General features: G+C 41.2%; 1 protein-coding gene across 1 annotated transcript in view; it reads right to left on the reverse strand.

Moving 5' to 3' along the window:
• Positions 1–13184, reverse strand: part of slit3 (slit homolog 3 (Drosophila)) — a 356338-nt gene that overhangs the window by 225351 nt on the left and 117803 nt on the right. The window lies entirely within an intron of this gene.

Below are 13184 nucleotides of genomic sequence, written 5' to 3' on the forward strand. Positions count from 1 at the left end.
CGTGTTTGCGACCACCTACAGCACAACCGCTACGTAATGCTCCCTCTCCTGCAACCTCAGCTCACGGTGAAACTCAAACGCAGCCCTGCATCAATCATCCAGCCCAGCCAGGGCAAATAATGAAAGTGGCAGTCCTCAGCATCTTTCTTTGGTGTTTTTGTACTGAATTTCTCCGAGAACACATGTCAATCAAACAGTGTGACGTCTTTTTTTCTGACTGCTCTGTTCACAGGGTCTGAATTTTTAGTAGGTTGCACTCTTTTTTTCTGTCTGTTGAGCCATGGCAAGTTCTTGTGCCTGTCTCCAGCTGCCCAGTTTTTCTTCTGTTTATTCCAAATACACCACTTTTGCTTCGACTGGAAACATGAAATGTAGCACCTCCTGTACAGACCAGATGCTCAGACGATGAATAGGAACAAAAACTTTGGCAACATGCTTAATGGTCATGCATACGCCATGACACACAGACAAATCAGTAAAACTGCTTTTTTCTTTGGAAGCACTTGAGACTGTTGGAGCAGACAGAACAAAGTATTAATATGCAAACAGGTGATTCATGTGGGCAAGTTTGGGATCAGAGTCATTGCCTCCAAGTCTGAGGCCATGGTTCTCTGCTGGAAAACAGTGGAGTGCCCCTTCTGGGTTGGGACAGTATTACTGCAACAAGCGTAGAGTTCAAGAATCTCAGGGTCTTGTTCACGAGTGAGGGTAAAATGGAGCGTGAGATGGACAGGCGGTTTGGTGCAGCATCAGCGGTGATGCGGACACTGCACCAGACTGTCATGGTGAAGAGGAAACTGAGCTGGAAGGCAATGCTCTCAATTTTCAGGTCCATCTACGTTCTGACCCTCACCTATGGTCATGAGCAGTAGGTAGAGACCGAAAGAATGAGATCGCTGCTATGAACTGCTGACATTAGGACAGCTAGGCTCAACATTAGCAATGAGGTGAGGAGGTGAGGCATCGCTACAGCTGCTGCCCCTTCACGTTGAAAGGGTTGAGTTGGTTCGGGTATTGATCAGGATGCCTCTTGGGCGCCTACTGTTAAAGTTTTATGGGCACGTCCAACCGGTGGGAGATCCTGGGGCAGACCCAGAACATGCTGGAGGGATTACATATCTCATCTGGCCTAGAAGCGCCTCAGGATCCCCAAGGAGGAGCTGGAAAGCATTGCTGGGGAGAGGGACGTCTGGAATACCTTGCTCAGCCTGCTGTCCCAACGACCTGGGCCCGGATAAGCACATGAAAAATTGAAAGATGGATGGAAATGTACATAAATGTATTTGTTTATTTGAAATCTATGGGTGCAGAAATGTGCCTCAAGCAGATACACCCACATGAAGGTTTACAAAAAAGGGACCACGTGTCAGCATAGCTTTATGAATGTGACACAAATTGTGCATATTCTTATTCTTGTCTCTGCATGTCCACCGTTTTAGTCCAGAACATACACAGTTTTATGAGTCTGGCAACTGGTGTTTGGGTCGCCACATGTAAAAGCTTGCACTGGCTTTAAGATTCAGCCCTCATCAGATGAGTTGCAAAACAGACATTTATTCTCACTACCATGTTGTAGATTATTACTTTAGTAAGTATTTGTTCCAGCAACCACCAAAAATCCACTCAAGCCAGGTCCCAGGCGCATAAAACTGGACTCAAACTTGTCTGGGAAACCAGTTAAAGACACGCTGGGAAGAGCTGTATCTTCCCTTATAGCATGCTCAATTTGTAGTGGTCACTTCTACTACACACTGATCAGATGCACACTCAGGGACACACATACACACTAATTTACTGCTGTCATATCCATGTGGGACTGTCCTACGAACAGCACTTCTGCAACAGTCCCCAGAGTAATCCATCAAGGTGTGTGCCTCAGCATGTGTGTGTGTGTGTATGTGCGTGTGTGGCAGTGTTAAATTACTGCTATGGCACATTGAGCCCTGGCCATTACTCTAGCAGGTGACACCCATTAAAAGAGGTGGTGACACTGACACAGAGAGAGAGAAGGAGGGTGGAAGAGAGGAAGAAAGAGGAGAGACTGGAAATAAAAAGGACAAAATGTGACAAAGAGAAAGGAAAAGAAATCAGTGCTGAGAGAGAAACAGAAATGTGAGAGAAACAGAGTAAGAGAATGAAGAAAGAAAAAAGTAAACAACATCAGAAGGAGGGATGCAAAGATGTAAATACTTGAGAACAACAAACAGAAACGTGTAAAAGAAAGACAGAGTAAATAAAGTAGGAGATGAGGACAGGATTGAAGAAGTGCTGGCAGAAAGTGGAAACAGAGAAAACCACCCACTGTTCTCAAGTCTGAGCCAAGGAAGGTTCGCGCACGCACGCACGCACACACACACACACACACACACACACACACGCACACACACACAAACTCTACAAGCCAAGAAAGGTAAAAAGTTAGAGAGGATTCAGACCTGGCTGACCTCCAGAAGATGTTATCAGCCTCTCCATCTGAAACTAAAATACTAGGCCAACAGCACAGACACACATTAACACACACATACACACTTACACGCGCACACACACACTGAAACCTCCAAGGTAAGAAAAAGCAGTAGATATAAACAGTGGCACACACACTCTGAGCAATATTTCCTTTTTCACAGCTAAAGGGAAACAGATATATGTGCGTGAGTGTAGAAACTGGTGAAGTAATAACTGTGTAATGTAATAAACAGTAATAACAGACCCATAACGTAATAACCTGCCCGTAATGCAATAAACATGTTGAGCATATAATGTGATAACTTTTAGAGTACGATACGTCACTGTATTTTCTACTGGTTATTTCTTTAAGATGTGGTGACTTTTGTTTTCATTATAAAATGTAATAATTTGATGTATAGTGCAAAAACAAAATTAGTCATTTTAAATTTCATGGATACATTTTGTGGTTTAAGGGCTGCATTGACTGCATTGACCTTGTCTAGTTCCTTGTTTACTCCCTGGCCAGGCAGTCTGACAAAAATGGAAAAGGGTATGGTGATGTCTACTGAACTGGCATCTGATGCTGTCCACAGTGAAACATCGGGATCGAACAGGACAGAGACACAAGGATTGAGCACCAAGGTGTGTGTATGTTTGAGAAGGAGAGTGTGACAGTAAGAGGGGTGGAGAAGGTGGACTACTGTACGCAATGTTTTTGGAAGTTATTAAAAACTTATTCGGGATGTTACTTTGTCACTTTTGACCTGCCTTCCAGGACCCAGGATATTTATTAGGGCTGGACAATTCATTTTTTTTACATTCTGTTAACACCTTTCCCACTGTGTGTGTGTTCATGTAGTGTCCCCTTAAGAACCTCATACTACTGCATGTGTAGTCACGTGACTCCGCCCTGTTCAGGCCGCAACCTGGAAGCAACATGAAGGAGAACTCAAACACCAAGCCACCTGAGCAACTTGAGCAGCTTGTACCAAAGAGAAATGCCATGACAGTCATTTGGACACATTTTGGCTTTTGTGAAGACGACACCGTACAGAAAGGAATCAAAAATGTTACCGAATATGAACAGTGCACAACCTAAATAAAAAGGAAGAGACCGACAAGCGCCCAGCAACAAGTGCCTCCATAAAGCAGCTCTCATAACACAAGCATTTACAAAGGCTAAACAATATTCAAAACATCAAAATATTAAAACTAAAGAAAGAAACATAAGCAGTTCATCTATGTGTGTTTCCTTCAATTATTCTTGTCGAGTCTTTTAATAAAAAAACTTTACAATTACGGCCTCTGAGGGGCAAATGGGGAGAACTTTTCAGACGCGTGCTCTGGGCAACAACAATAAACCAATGTCCACTTCATCCGGTTTCTTTAAGTGACCCATTTACTTTGACGTGCTCACCTTTACACAGGTAAAACATTGTATGTGCATAATTCATCTTAGGTAAGTTCCCACTTCACAGTTTTAGTGTCCGTTCAACAGTTCAGTGTCCAAGTTTCCATTCATCAGTTTTAGTTTACATGCTACAAACTCTTCATGCTGCTACACGTCAAAAAACTGTTTGCTTACCCCGTCACACACCTGCTGCTCATCACCTGCGCCTTACCTATATTACCTGCGTTTCCCTGCTCTAGTGTGCCAACCCCTGTACAAACAACAAAACTGCAACTATTCATATGTTAGTGTATTAAACAAGTAAAAAGAAAAAGGGGGCAGTCAGGCCAGCAGATGACAGTGGCAAATCTACACAATGACAATGACAATGACAAAGATGGTCGCTATACAAGGAAGGCCTACCACTTCACCCATCTAGCAGACTGCAGTTGGCACTTGGTGCAACCCAAGAGATGAGTGTAACTGCAGCCTGTGTGTGTGTGCATGGCAGAGAAATAGAGAGGGAAACTCGAGAAAAGGTGTTTACAATGCAGGTCGGTACTGTGTCTTTCTATTGGTGCAGCAGGGGCACCCCAGTATACACACACACATTTGCCTCTATTTACACCTAAAGTTGAAGTGTGCAGGGAATGCTCAAGCACACAAACACACACACTCCCAGTTCCACTTGCAGTGTATGAATAAACAGAGAGGGATGAACACACACGCCATCACACCTTTTCGTTCTGCCGTGTGCAGCGTCCCTCCGAACGCACACAAGCGCTCGTTAGTGTAATCTCCCCAGGGCTCGTTAGCATAACAGCCCACCTTAACGAGAAGAGGACACGTCTGGCTGAGCACACCTACGTCCTGATCAGCTAAGAGGGTCTCGGAGGGACAGAGCCGGGGCTCCCGTACACCTCAACCTCCACACACACACACACACACACACACACACACTCTTACGCAAGTGGAAGTTACTTTATAAACAAATGGCGTGACAGTAGACAGGAAGCAGTGATGATTAATTTTTGAGCGCTTCTGCACTGAGTATCCTGCTTTAAAACATGTGTGTTTGCAATTTGTGTGTGTGTGTGTGTGTGTGTGTGTCTGAGGGTGAGAGGTAGAGACACAGAGAGTGAAAGAAGAGAGAGATGTGCTTTGGAACAAAAGACTAATTAAATCCAATCATCATTCGGCTTAATCCTCAGAAGTAATTAGTTGGCTGCATACCTGTCTTCACCCGGTACACACACACGCACACACAATGCAGACACAAACACACACACATATACAGATGCACACACAGAGACACACCTGTGCTTTTCCTTCAGTTACATGTTAAAATGTATTTTCTGACAACACCTGTTTGAAATTAGATTTTTTTAAAGCCTAAACCTTTAAACTTTTTACGTTTGTCTGGGATGGAAAAGTTTGCGCATCGAAAAAGAGTCGACGTGATGACGACTGATGGGAACTGATTTGTAGAATACACATGCTTCTGTTCCTTCTAATGTAAAAAACATTCATGTCAAACACTCTACATGGTCCCTTTTTACGAGAGAGGCCAAAAACATTACACAAATCTAATTTAAAAAACAGAGGTGTCACGGGTGTATGTACAGTTTATGTCCTCGGTTCATGTCCAGGCCCTTGTTGCGCGTCCCTTTCCTACCCTGAGGCTGATAAAAACACCACAAGGTACACATAAAGACATAAATTAATTCATTAATGAAGCCATTTTATGTTGGATGCAGCAATGAAACACACTCAAGTAATTATGTAATCGTGACACATTCACAACACAAGCGCTGACTGACATTTAAATAAAACTTTCCCAACATACTAACTGATGTTTCTTTTATTCTGCCATCCACAGCGTTCACTCACAGATTCGTCTGTCTCTCTGCCCACACATCTGTCGGTCTGTCTGTCTGTCTGTCTGTCTGTCTGTCTCTCTGTCTTTCATGCCTCGTCTCCGTCTGCATTTGTGTTAATGTGGTGTTTGTTGCGGGGCACAGAGCGCTTTCATCTGGCCTGGCACCACGCTCACTCACAACGACTTTATGATGTGCGAGGTTCAAAACTCAGTCAGACATGTTTTTGAGCGACCTCAGCTGTGGCAATCAAGAGTGCCGTGACAGAGGGGGAGAGAGGCTCGAACTGACGGAGAGAAAGCAGAGATATAAACACGAAATAAATACAAAGAAAGGCTGGATTTAACACCTTTTTGTCTTTTAATGAAAAAACTCTTTAATCATGCTCAGACTATTAAGTTCAAATCAAAAACCCCTGAATGCTGTTGTTTTAATTAGGTGAATTAGTTTTAATCAAAGCTGTGATTTCAGACTGAATGACATTAAGTGCTGCTCCTGTCCCTGCATCACTTGTGTCGTTCTTGCTATTCATCCATTCAATTTTGTCCCTCATTTTCTCCTCCATCTCAAGTCCCTTTTCTCTTTACTCACCAAAATTTCAAGCAGCATAGAAACTGTCACTGCTGCTAAAAAAAATTGGTATAATATACTGAAATTATTTATATTTTCAAATAAAGTTCAACTTTCACTATGGACTGGGAGCTGTGCATGTTTTTAGAGTTTATTTTGGGTAGAAAATAACCATCATCATCTTTATTTCTCATTACTTCAGTAGACTTTATGATGCTAAATGTTTGCACCGGCCACTGAAAACTGGGCCTCTGAACGTCGGGTTTTCATTGAGTGGAAAAAAAGAGCATCTTTTATTGAATTCACAAAGCGTGCTGTTTCAGAAATCATCTACAAGAGGCATTTTGGAAGCAGATACAGAGCAGTTTGGTTACAAAATATGTGACACAAAGACAATAAAAAGAGTGAAGGGAGGACTGTCAGAAAGAAGAGTGGAGATGTACCACACATAAAGTGGCAAAGGGTAAACTTCATAAAGGCAGAGTTTCCTCTGACACACTGTGTTGGAAGCCGATACAGAAAGCAGGAGAAAAAGAGTGAAGAGAGGGAAAGAGGAACGCAGGAAGAAAAACAGATGATCTTAAAATATTTGTCATGGAAATTATGACTTGAACACATTAGAGAAATATCTGAGAACCGTAACAGAGAACAAGTGTTGAGCGGTTTTCCCCCTGACAAACAAAATTTACCATGATGAATTGAGAGCAAATGAGAAGAACGGAGGAGGAGAGGAAACATATGGTGATGCAGCAGAACTGTTGAAATGATTATCCCCGCAACATGGCCGTTCATTAAAATATAAATATATGCAAAATAAGGCTTTTCGTGTTCCCACTACTTCATTACATTATGGAGGGTTTAAAGCCTCACCAGTTCTGTATTACATATTCATCTGCACTTCTTTTACATCATGCATACTAATTACATTATGTGTTTTTAATAATCCATGAAAAGGACTATGCTTCACTACCACTTGATCTCACAGCTGCTTGTTAAGGGTTTTTTTTTTATGATGGCCATTTTGTTACAGTCATTAACTGGCCATAGATAGGAAGCACTGAGATCTATTCAGCTCAACAGCATCATTCAAAGTGAGGTGTTTTTGTTTGTTTTTCAGAGAGAATTTTCTGACCATATATTCTGATTTCCAGAATATTGGCTATTTTATTCTTTTCAGCAGCAATTTTACAGAACTGCACAACAATGTATAAATGGTAAACTTTGCATATTTGTTTTATTTTAATTATGATGTACCTCATAATCTGAACTTCTTTTCCAAACCATAAAAGGCGGGAAGCCTTAAAGCAAAGAGTGTCCATTCGCTGACCCCAATTATTATTTCTTTTTAAAGATATTTGTTATGGCTTTTTGCCTTTATTTGATGGGGCAACTATAGCGTGAGAGGAGGAGAGAAAGAGGGGAATGACATGCAGCAAAGGGCTGTGGGTTGGAATTGAACCCGCAGCCGCTGCGGAAAGGACACAGCCTTTGTAAATGGGTGCCTGCTCCACCAGGTGAGCTGGTGGGCACCCTCGAAATAACTCATTTTCTACTGAAGACATGGATGGATTAATAAACAGGTCAATAAGGTTCATTCCCAGGGGCCAAAAGTGTCAGCGGGCCCTCTGGCTCTCATGTGTAAAATGTCACTCAATCATAGACCATGGAGAGATGTGAAGGAACTGCAAACAGACACAAAATAACTACAAAGCAGGCAAAAACATAAAGAGACATTAAATAATTACAAAACGGGCACAAAAAACATAAAGAGACAAAAATAATTACAAATGGGCACAAAAAACATAAAGAGACAAAAATAACTATAAAAGACTAAAAAAAGAGACACAAAATAACTACAAAACAGGCTGAAAAAAGAGACACAAAATAACTACAAAAAGGGATAAAAAAACATAAAGAGACAAAAAACAACTATAAAACAGGCTTAAAAAACATAGAGACACAAAATAACAACAAAACAGGCAAAAAAACCCCAAAAAGAGACACAGAATAATTACAAAACGGGCACAAAAAACATAAAGAGACAAAAAAAATACTATAAAACTGGCTAAAAACATATAGAGACACAAAAAAAATGGGAAAAAGAAAACAAAGAGACACAAAATAACAACAAAATGGGCAAAAAGAAAAAACAAAGATACAAAATAACTATAAAATGCTAAAAAAAGAGACACAAAATAACTTAAAAAAGGGATAAAAAACATAAAGAGACAAAAAAATAAGTATAAAACAGGCTAAAAACATATAGAGACACAAAATAACAACAAAAAAGGCAAAAAAAAAACAACAACAAAAAAACACACAAAGAGACACAAATTAACAACAAAACAGGCAAAAAACAACCACAAACAGATCAAATTACAAAACGGGCCAAAAAACATAAAGAGAAACATAATAACTATAAAACAGTCTAAAAAAACATAAAGAGACCCAAAATAACAACAAACGGGTGAAAAAACATACATAAAGAGACACAAAATGACCAAAAAAGACCCAGAATCACCTCAAAGAACCAGAAAACCACAAACGATGCAATACAACGCCAAAAAAACGCACCTCTGTGCAGCAGAGGTGGTGGGGCCTTTTGCATATCTGTGCCCAGGGACCCACTGTCTCATATTCCGCCCATGAAGAATTTATTTATTTATTTTTTTATTTTATTTTTTTTTTTGTTTTAACAAAGCTGGTTGTGTTTGTGGTTGTATGTAGGTGCTTCTTCATTGAAGATTTTTTTAAGACTGCGGCTAAACTTTTTTTGTTGTTTTCTCAAAAACTGCTCCAATGTTCTCACCCAGTCTGCACTGGAAATATCCACAGCAGACACATCATATACATTTATAATATTATGTGTATTATTGTGTGAATCTGACTGAATAAAAGCGAGTGATGTGACGAGGAGAGGGCACCAAAAGACGAAAAAGACAAAATAATGAAAAACAAGCCTACTGACATCCAGATCCAAATATAAAGGAAAGCCACCCTAACACAGATAAAACTGACAAAAAAAATCAGTATGATGTCTTGTCCTCCTGCCAACAGTTGAGCGCACGTCACCTTGATCCAATCATTTTTATTTAACTTCAAATCCCTCGTAGACTGCAGGAATCTGCGCTGAGTTCACTGGAAATCCCCCCAGCTCGTCTCCTTGCCTCTCTCCCCTTTGTCTCTTTATTTCCCCTTTTATCTTTTATGTCATTTCTCTCTTTCTGTGTCTCATTTCCTTTCGCTATAATTTAGAAGTGGTGTGGGGAAGCTATCACTCCCTGTCACTCTGTCAGACTGCCTACCAATTTGTCCATCTGTTCGTCTTCCTCTCCCCACTTCTCTGTTAGTGTGTGCCTTTCAGGAATTGTTACACTAAGTTTTGCTGTTCCCTTAAAAATATCCAGTGTTTGTGGTGAGGGAACCCAGAAAACACTTTTTTTTAGGTTGCATGTCGGGAAAGCAAGTGTGCTTTTTCTTTTTTTCTGCATTGGAAAAATGAATGATGGACTTACACAACAAATGGATATGCAGTCCTGTGATTTTTACGAGTGAACGCCATCGATATATTGTTTTTATTGGTAACAAGAGACAGAGGACGTATGTGGGGAAAAAGAGCGAAGAATAAGAAAAAAAGAAGTGAAAGAGACATAGATGGAGGTTTGGGCCCTTCTGCGTTTGGAGCTTGTAATATGCTTCAAAGATCTGTTCAAAAGAGGAGACGAACTTTACAACATCTTATACAGTCCAGCATGAAGATGTATTCTCACTGAGCTAACTCAACTGATTGCTCGAGAGCTTTTGGAGAGAGACGCTGGCTATAGAGCCTCGGCCTGTAAGATATTAACAACTGAAACTTTGACAAATATTTCCATGAGTTCACACACATACACACGCTAAAATACCTACACATGTGGAGAGAGAAACGAAGGTATGAAGGGAAACAAATCCAAGAAATCCACACATCCAACAGAGAGACTGAAAAGTGAAGCACCAAAGGAATATGTCCTGTTTCGATTAATGCCGGCTTCTTTAAGGCTCACTGGAATTAGGCATTAGTATAATTGTGTTTCATATTTACATGTGGATTACATGAAGAGGCATTAACCAGGCTTATGGTGCCTTAGCTTGGCAGAGGGAGGAAAAATAAGACAGACAAAACAACACAGAGCAGCAGAGACACAATACTGAGAAACAGCAAGACGGAGAGGGTCGTGTGGTTTTCCACACAGGCTTACTGAGCAGACCAACACTAAAGCTTCTGCATCTGTTCACTGTTTAGTTTTCTGCAGGGTTTCAGCTACAATCAACAACCTGGAGTCTCTTTAAAGTGAGTGTGATTGTCTGCGCAGGGAGCGCTGCTATATGCATCGGCTGCTCTCTATTCGCCGGGCTGTGAGGTGAAGCAAACCTAACGCACCCTTACTGCTGTATCATCCCTGCCCCACCTGTACCCCCCACATGAAGGAGGCTGGAAACACTACAGCACAGCGCCACCTGGTGGAGACAAGCGTGAAACACAAGCACGACTTCATCTAGTGATGCTGCAGCACTTCACTGCCCCCCCCCCCCCCCCACCCATATATTTATGGGTTGTAAGTTTGTTAGCACTGCTTGCCTGGTTACATTTAAACACATATACACTCAATACACAAATGCAAATACACTTTTTGAGGCAGGAAGTCACCTGGTAGAACCACAGGTTGGCCTAGTAAAGGACATTTTTAAAAATATAACTTTCTGTCAACATTTTGAGTGAGCTCAGGACTCAGTGCCAGAAAATAAAGTGCCTGACAACCATGATATTGGCTTGGTTACGTCATCTGTTTATGACATTAATCCTGTGGTTTCTTTAAGGACCAATTACATAGTTTTTTTTTCTGAATAGCCCTTGTTGGACAAATGACTCTCTTCCACAAATGCTTTTTTCTATTCAAATATACATAACTGAGTGTCTTAAAATGATCAGAGCGATACACACCTCACTTTTTGACTGACATCATAAAATGCAAACCAAAAAACAAGAGTTGAGGGAAAAGACTAACTAAAAGAAGAGCTAATTAAGATAAGAGGGAGCTTAACATTTTCATTTGTTCATTTGTTGAGGCCTAATTCACATTTGGTTTATTCTAACAAAGCTGAGAACTTTTGCATAAATGATTGCTAAAGGCAAACGCTGACTTTTATTCTCCGCACATAAAGACAGGGACATGTCATTTTTATAAACAAAACAAATTACTGGAAGAGAGGGGAAGAAAAAGAGGAGCGAGAGATCAAGCTTAAAAGTGGTGACACTTCTCCAGATGTGCCCTCAATGACTCTGCCACACACATACACACATATACACAAACATGTACAGCACCCACACGCGTACACACACTGTGACCTTGACAACTAGGATGACTGTGTTTATCTGAAGCCCAGTCTGTTTCCTATCTCGCCTCAATGTCCCCGTGGACACTTTCTCTCATCGTGACCCAGACTGACACAAATGCTCCCTCAAGACACCTCAGGACGGGGAGTGTGTGTAGATCATGTCATCAGCACACAAACTTCTGAGCTCACCTCCTACCCTCGATTCAAGGTGAAACCCTCCCACACATTTGCTGCATAAATCAAGATCTTAATCCTGGTTTTAAATAGATGTTAGTATGAATTTGTTTGTTCTTCTCATGCCTAGCTTTTAGATCAGAAATTTGAATTAGATTTTAAATCTGTCACAGCTGTCATGTTGACATATTAAAGGGACAGTTCACCCCAAAATCAAAAACACATATTTTTTCTCTAACCTGCAGTGCTATTTATCAGTCTACATTATTTTGGTGTAAGCTGCAGAATGTTGGAGATATCAGCTGTAGAGATGTCTGCCTTCTCTCCAATATAATGGAACCAGATGGCACTGAGCTTGTGGTACTCAAAGCAGCAAAAAATACATCTGAAAAACTCAACAGCAATGTCTCTTTCCAGAAATCATGACCGGTCTCTCAAGATAATCCACAGACATTGTTGTGAGCAGTTTCATTGAAGAACTTTTTTTGTTTTACTGAACTACACCCGCTAACTGTATCATGGCGCAGAAGGAAGCGTGCATCTATTCATGGACAAGTGGCTAGTGCTTGTGACAACCTGAGATGTAAACATAGATGGCGTTCTACTCGGTTGAGCTGGAATGTTAGCTAGCTCAGTGGTGACAGGTGAGGCAGCAGTAGATACAGCTGATGGGTGTAGTTGTGAAGAAATAAAATACTTCTTAGATGAATCTGCCCACAACAAGGTTTGGAAATTATCTTGAGTAACCATGTCATCATTTCTGGAAATGAACAAAAACTGTTTCTTCTGCTCAAAATCTTGGATTTCAAAGTTTGGATCAGCTGTCTAACAGTGAGAAATAGGCTGAACTCTCAGGTTTTTTAGGTATGTTGATGAGAAAGCATCTTAGATTAGGTAAAGTTTGTTTCTAATAATGGGTCATTAGGTAAATACACCCTCACAGGGCCTATATGCACACAGGAAAACACACCTAATGTGTGTGGCAGACACTACGTTGCCAACCTGCTGTAATCAAAGGAAGTGGTGATTGTGCTAATATGTGTGTCCTGCTCTTTGTCAGAGTGGAACCAACTGATTGGACCGCCATGGTAGAGGTGAGAGGAGGAAGGCGGCGTCCCCGCCTGTTAACTATTCCAGCAGCCATCAAACTGTCCCTGTACAGACTTATCACATACACACACCCTTGCGCACACACACACATAGAGAAACACACGGGGAAATTAATGGGGCTCTGCTTTTCATCAAGATAGACCTCCCTCTCTGAGTCTATCCATCAGCACCATGTTTCTTTTCCTCTATCTCCGAGCGTTCTGTTTTTCTCTTTCGGCCTCTTTTAATCCCTCCCTTCA

The sequence above is a fragment of the Epinephelus lanceolatus genome, chromosome 7 (assembly GCF_041903045.1).
Source record: "Epinephelus lanceolatus isolate andai-2023 chromosome 7, ASM4190304v1, whole genome shotgun sequence".
NCBI lineage: Eukaryota > Metazoa > Chordata > Actinopteri > Perciformes > Serranidae > Epinephelus > Epinephelus lanceolatus.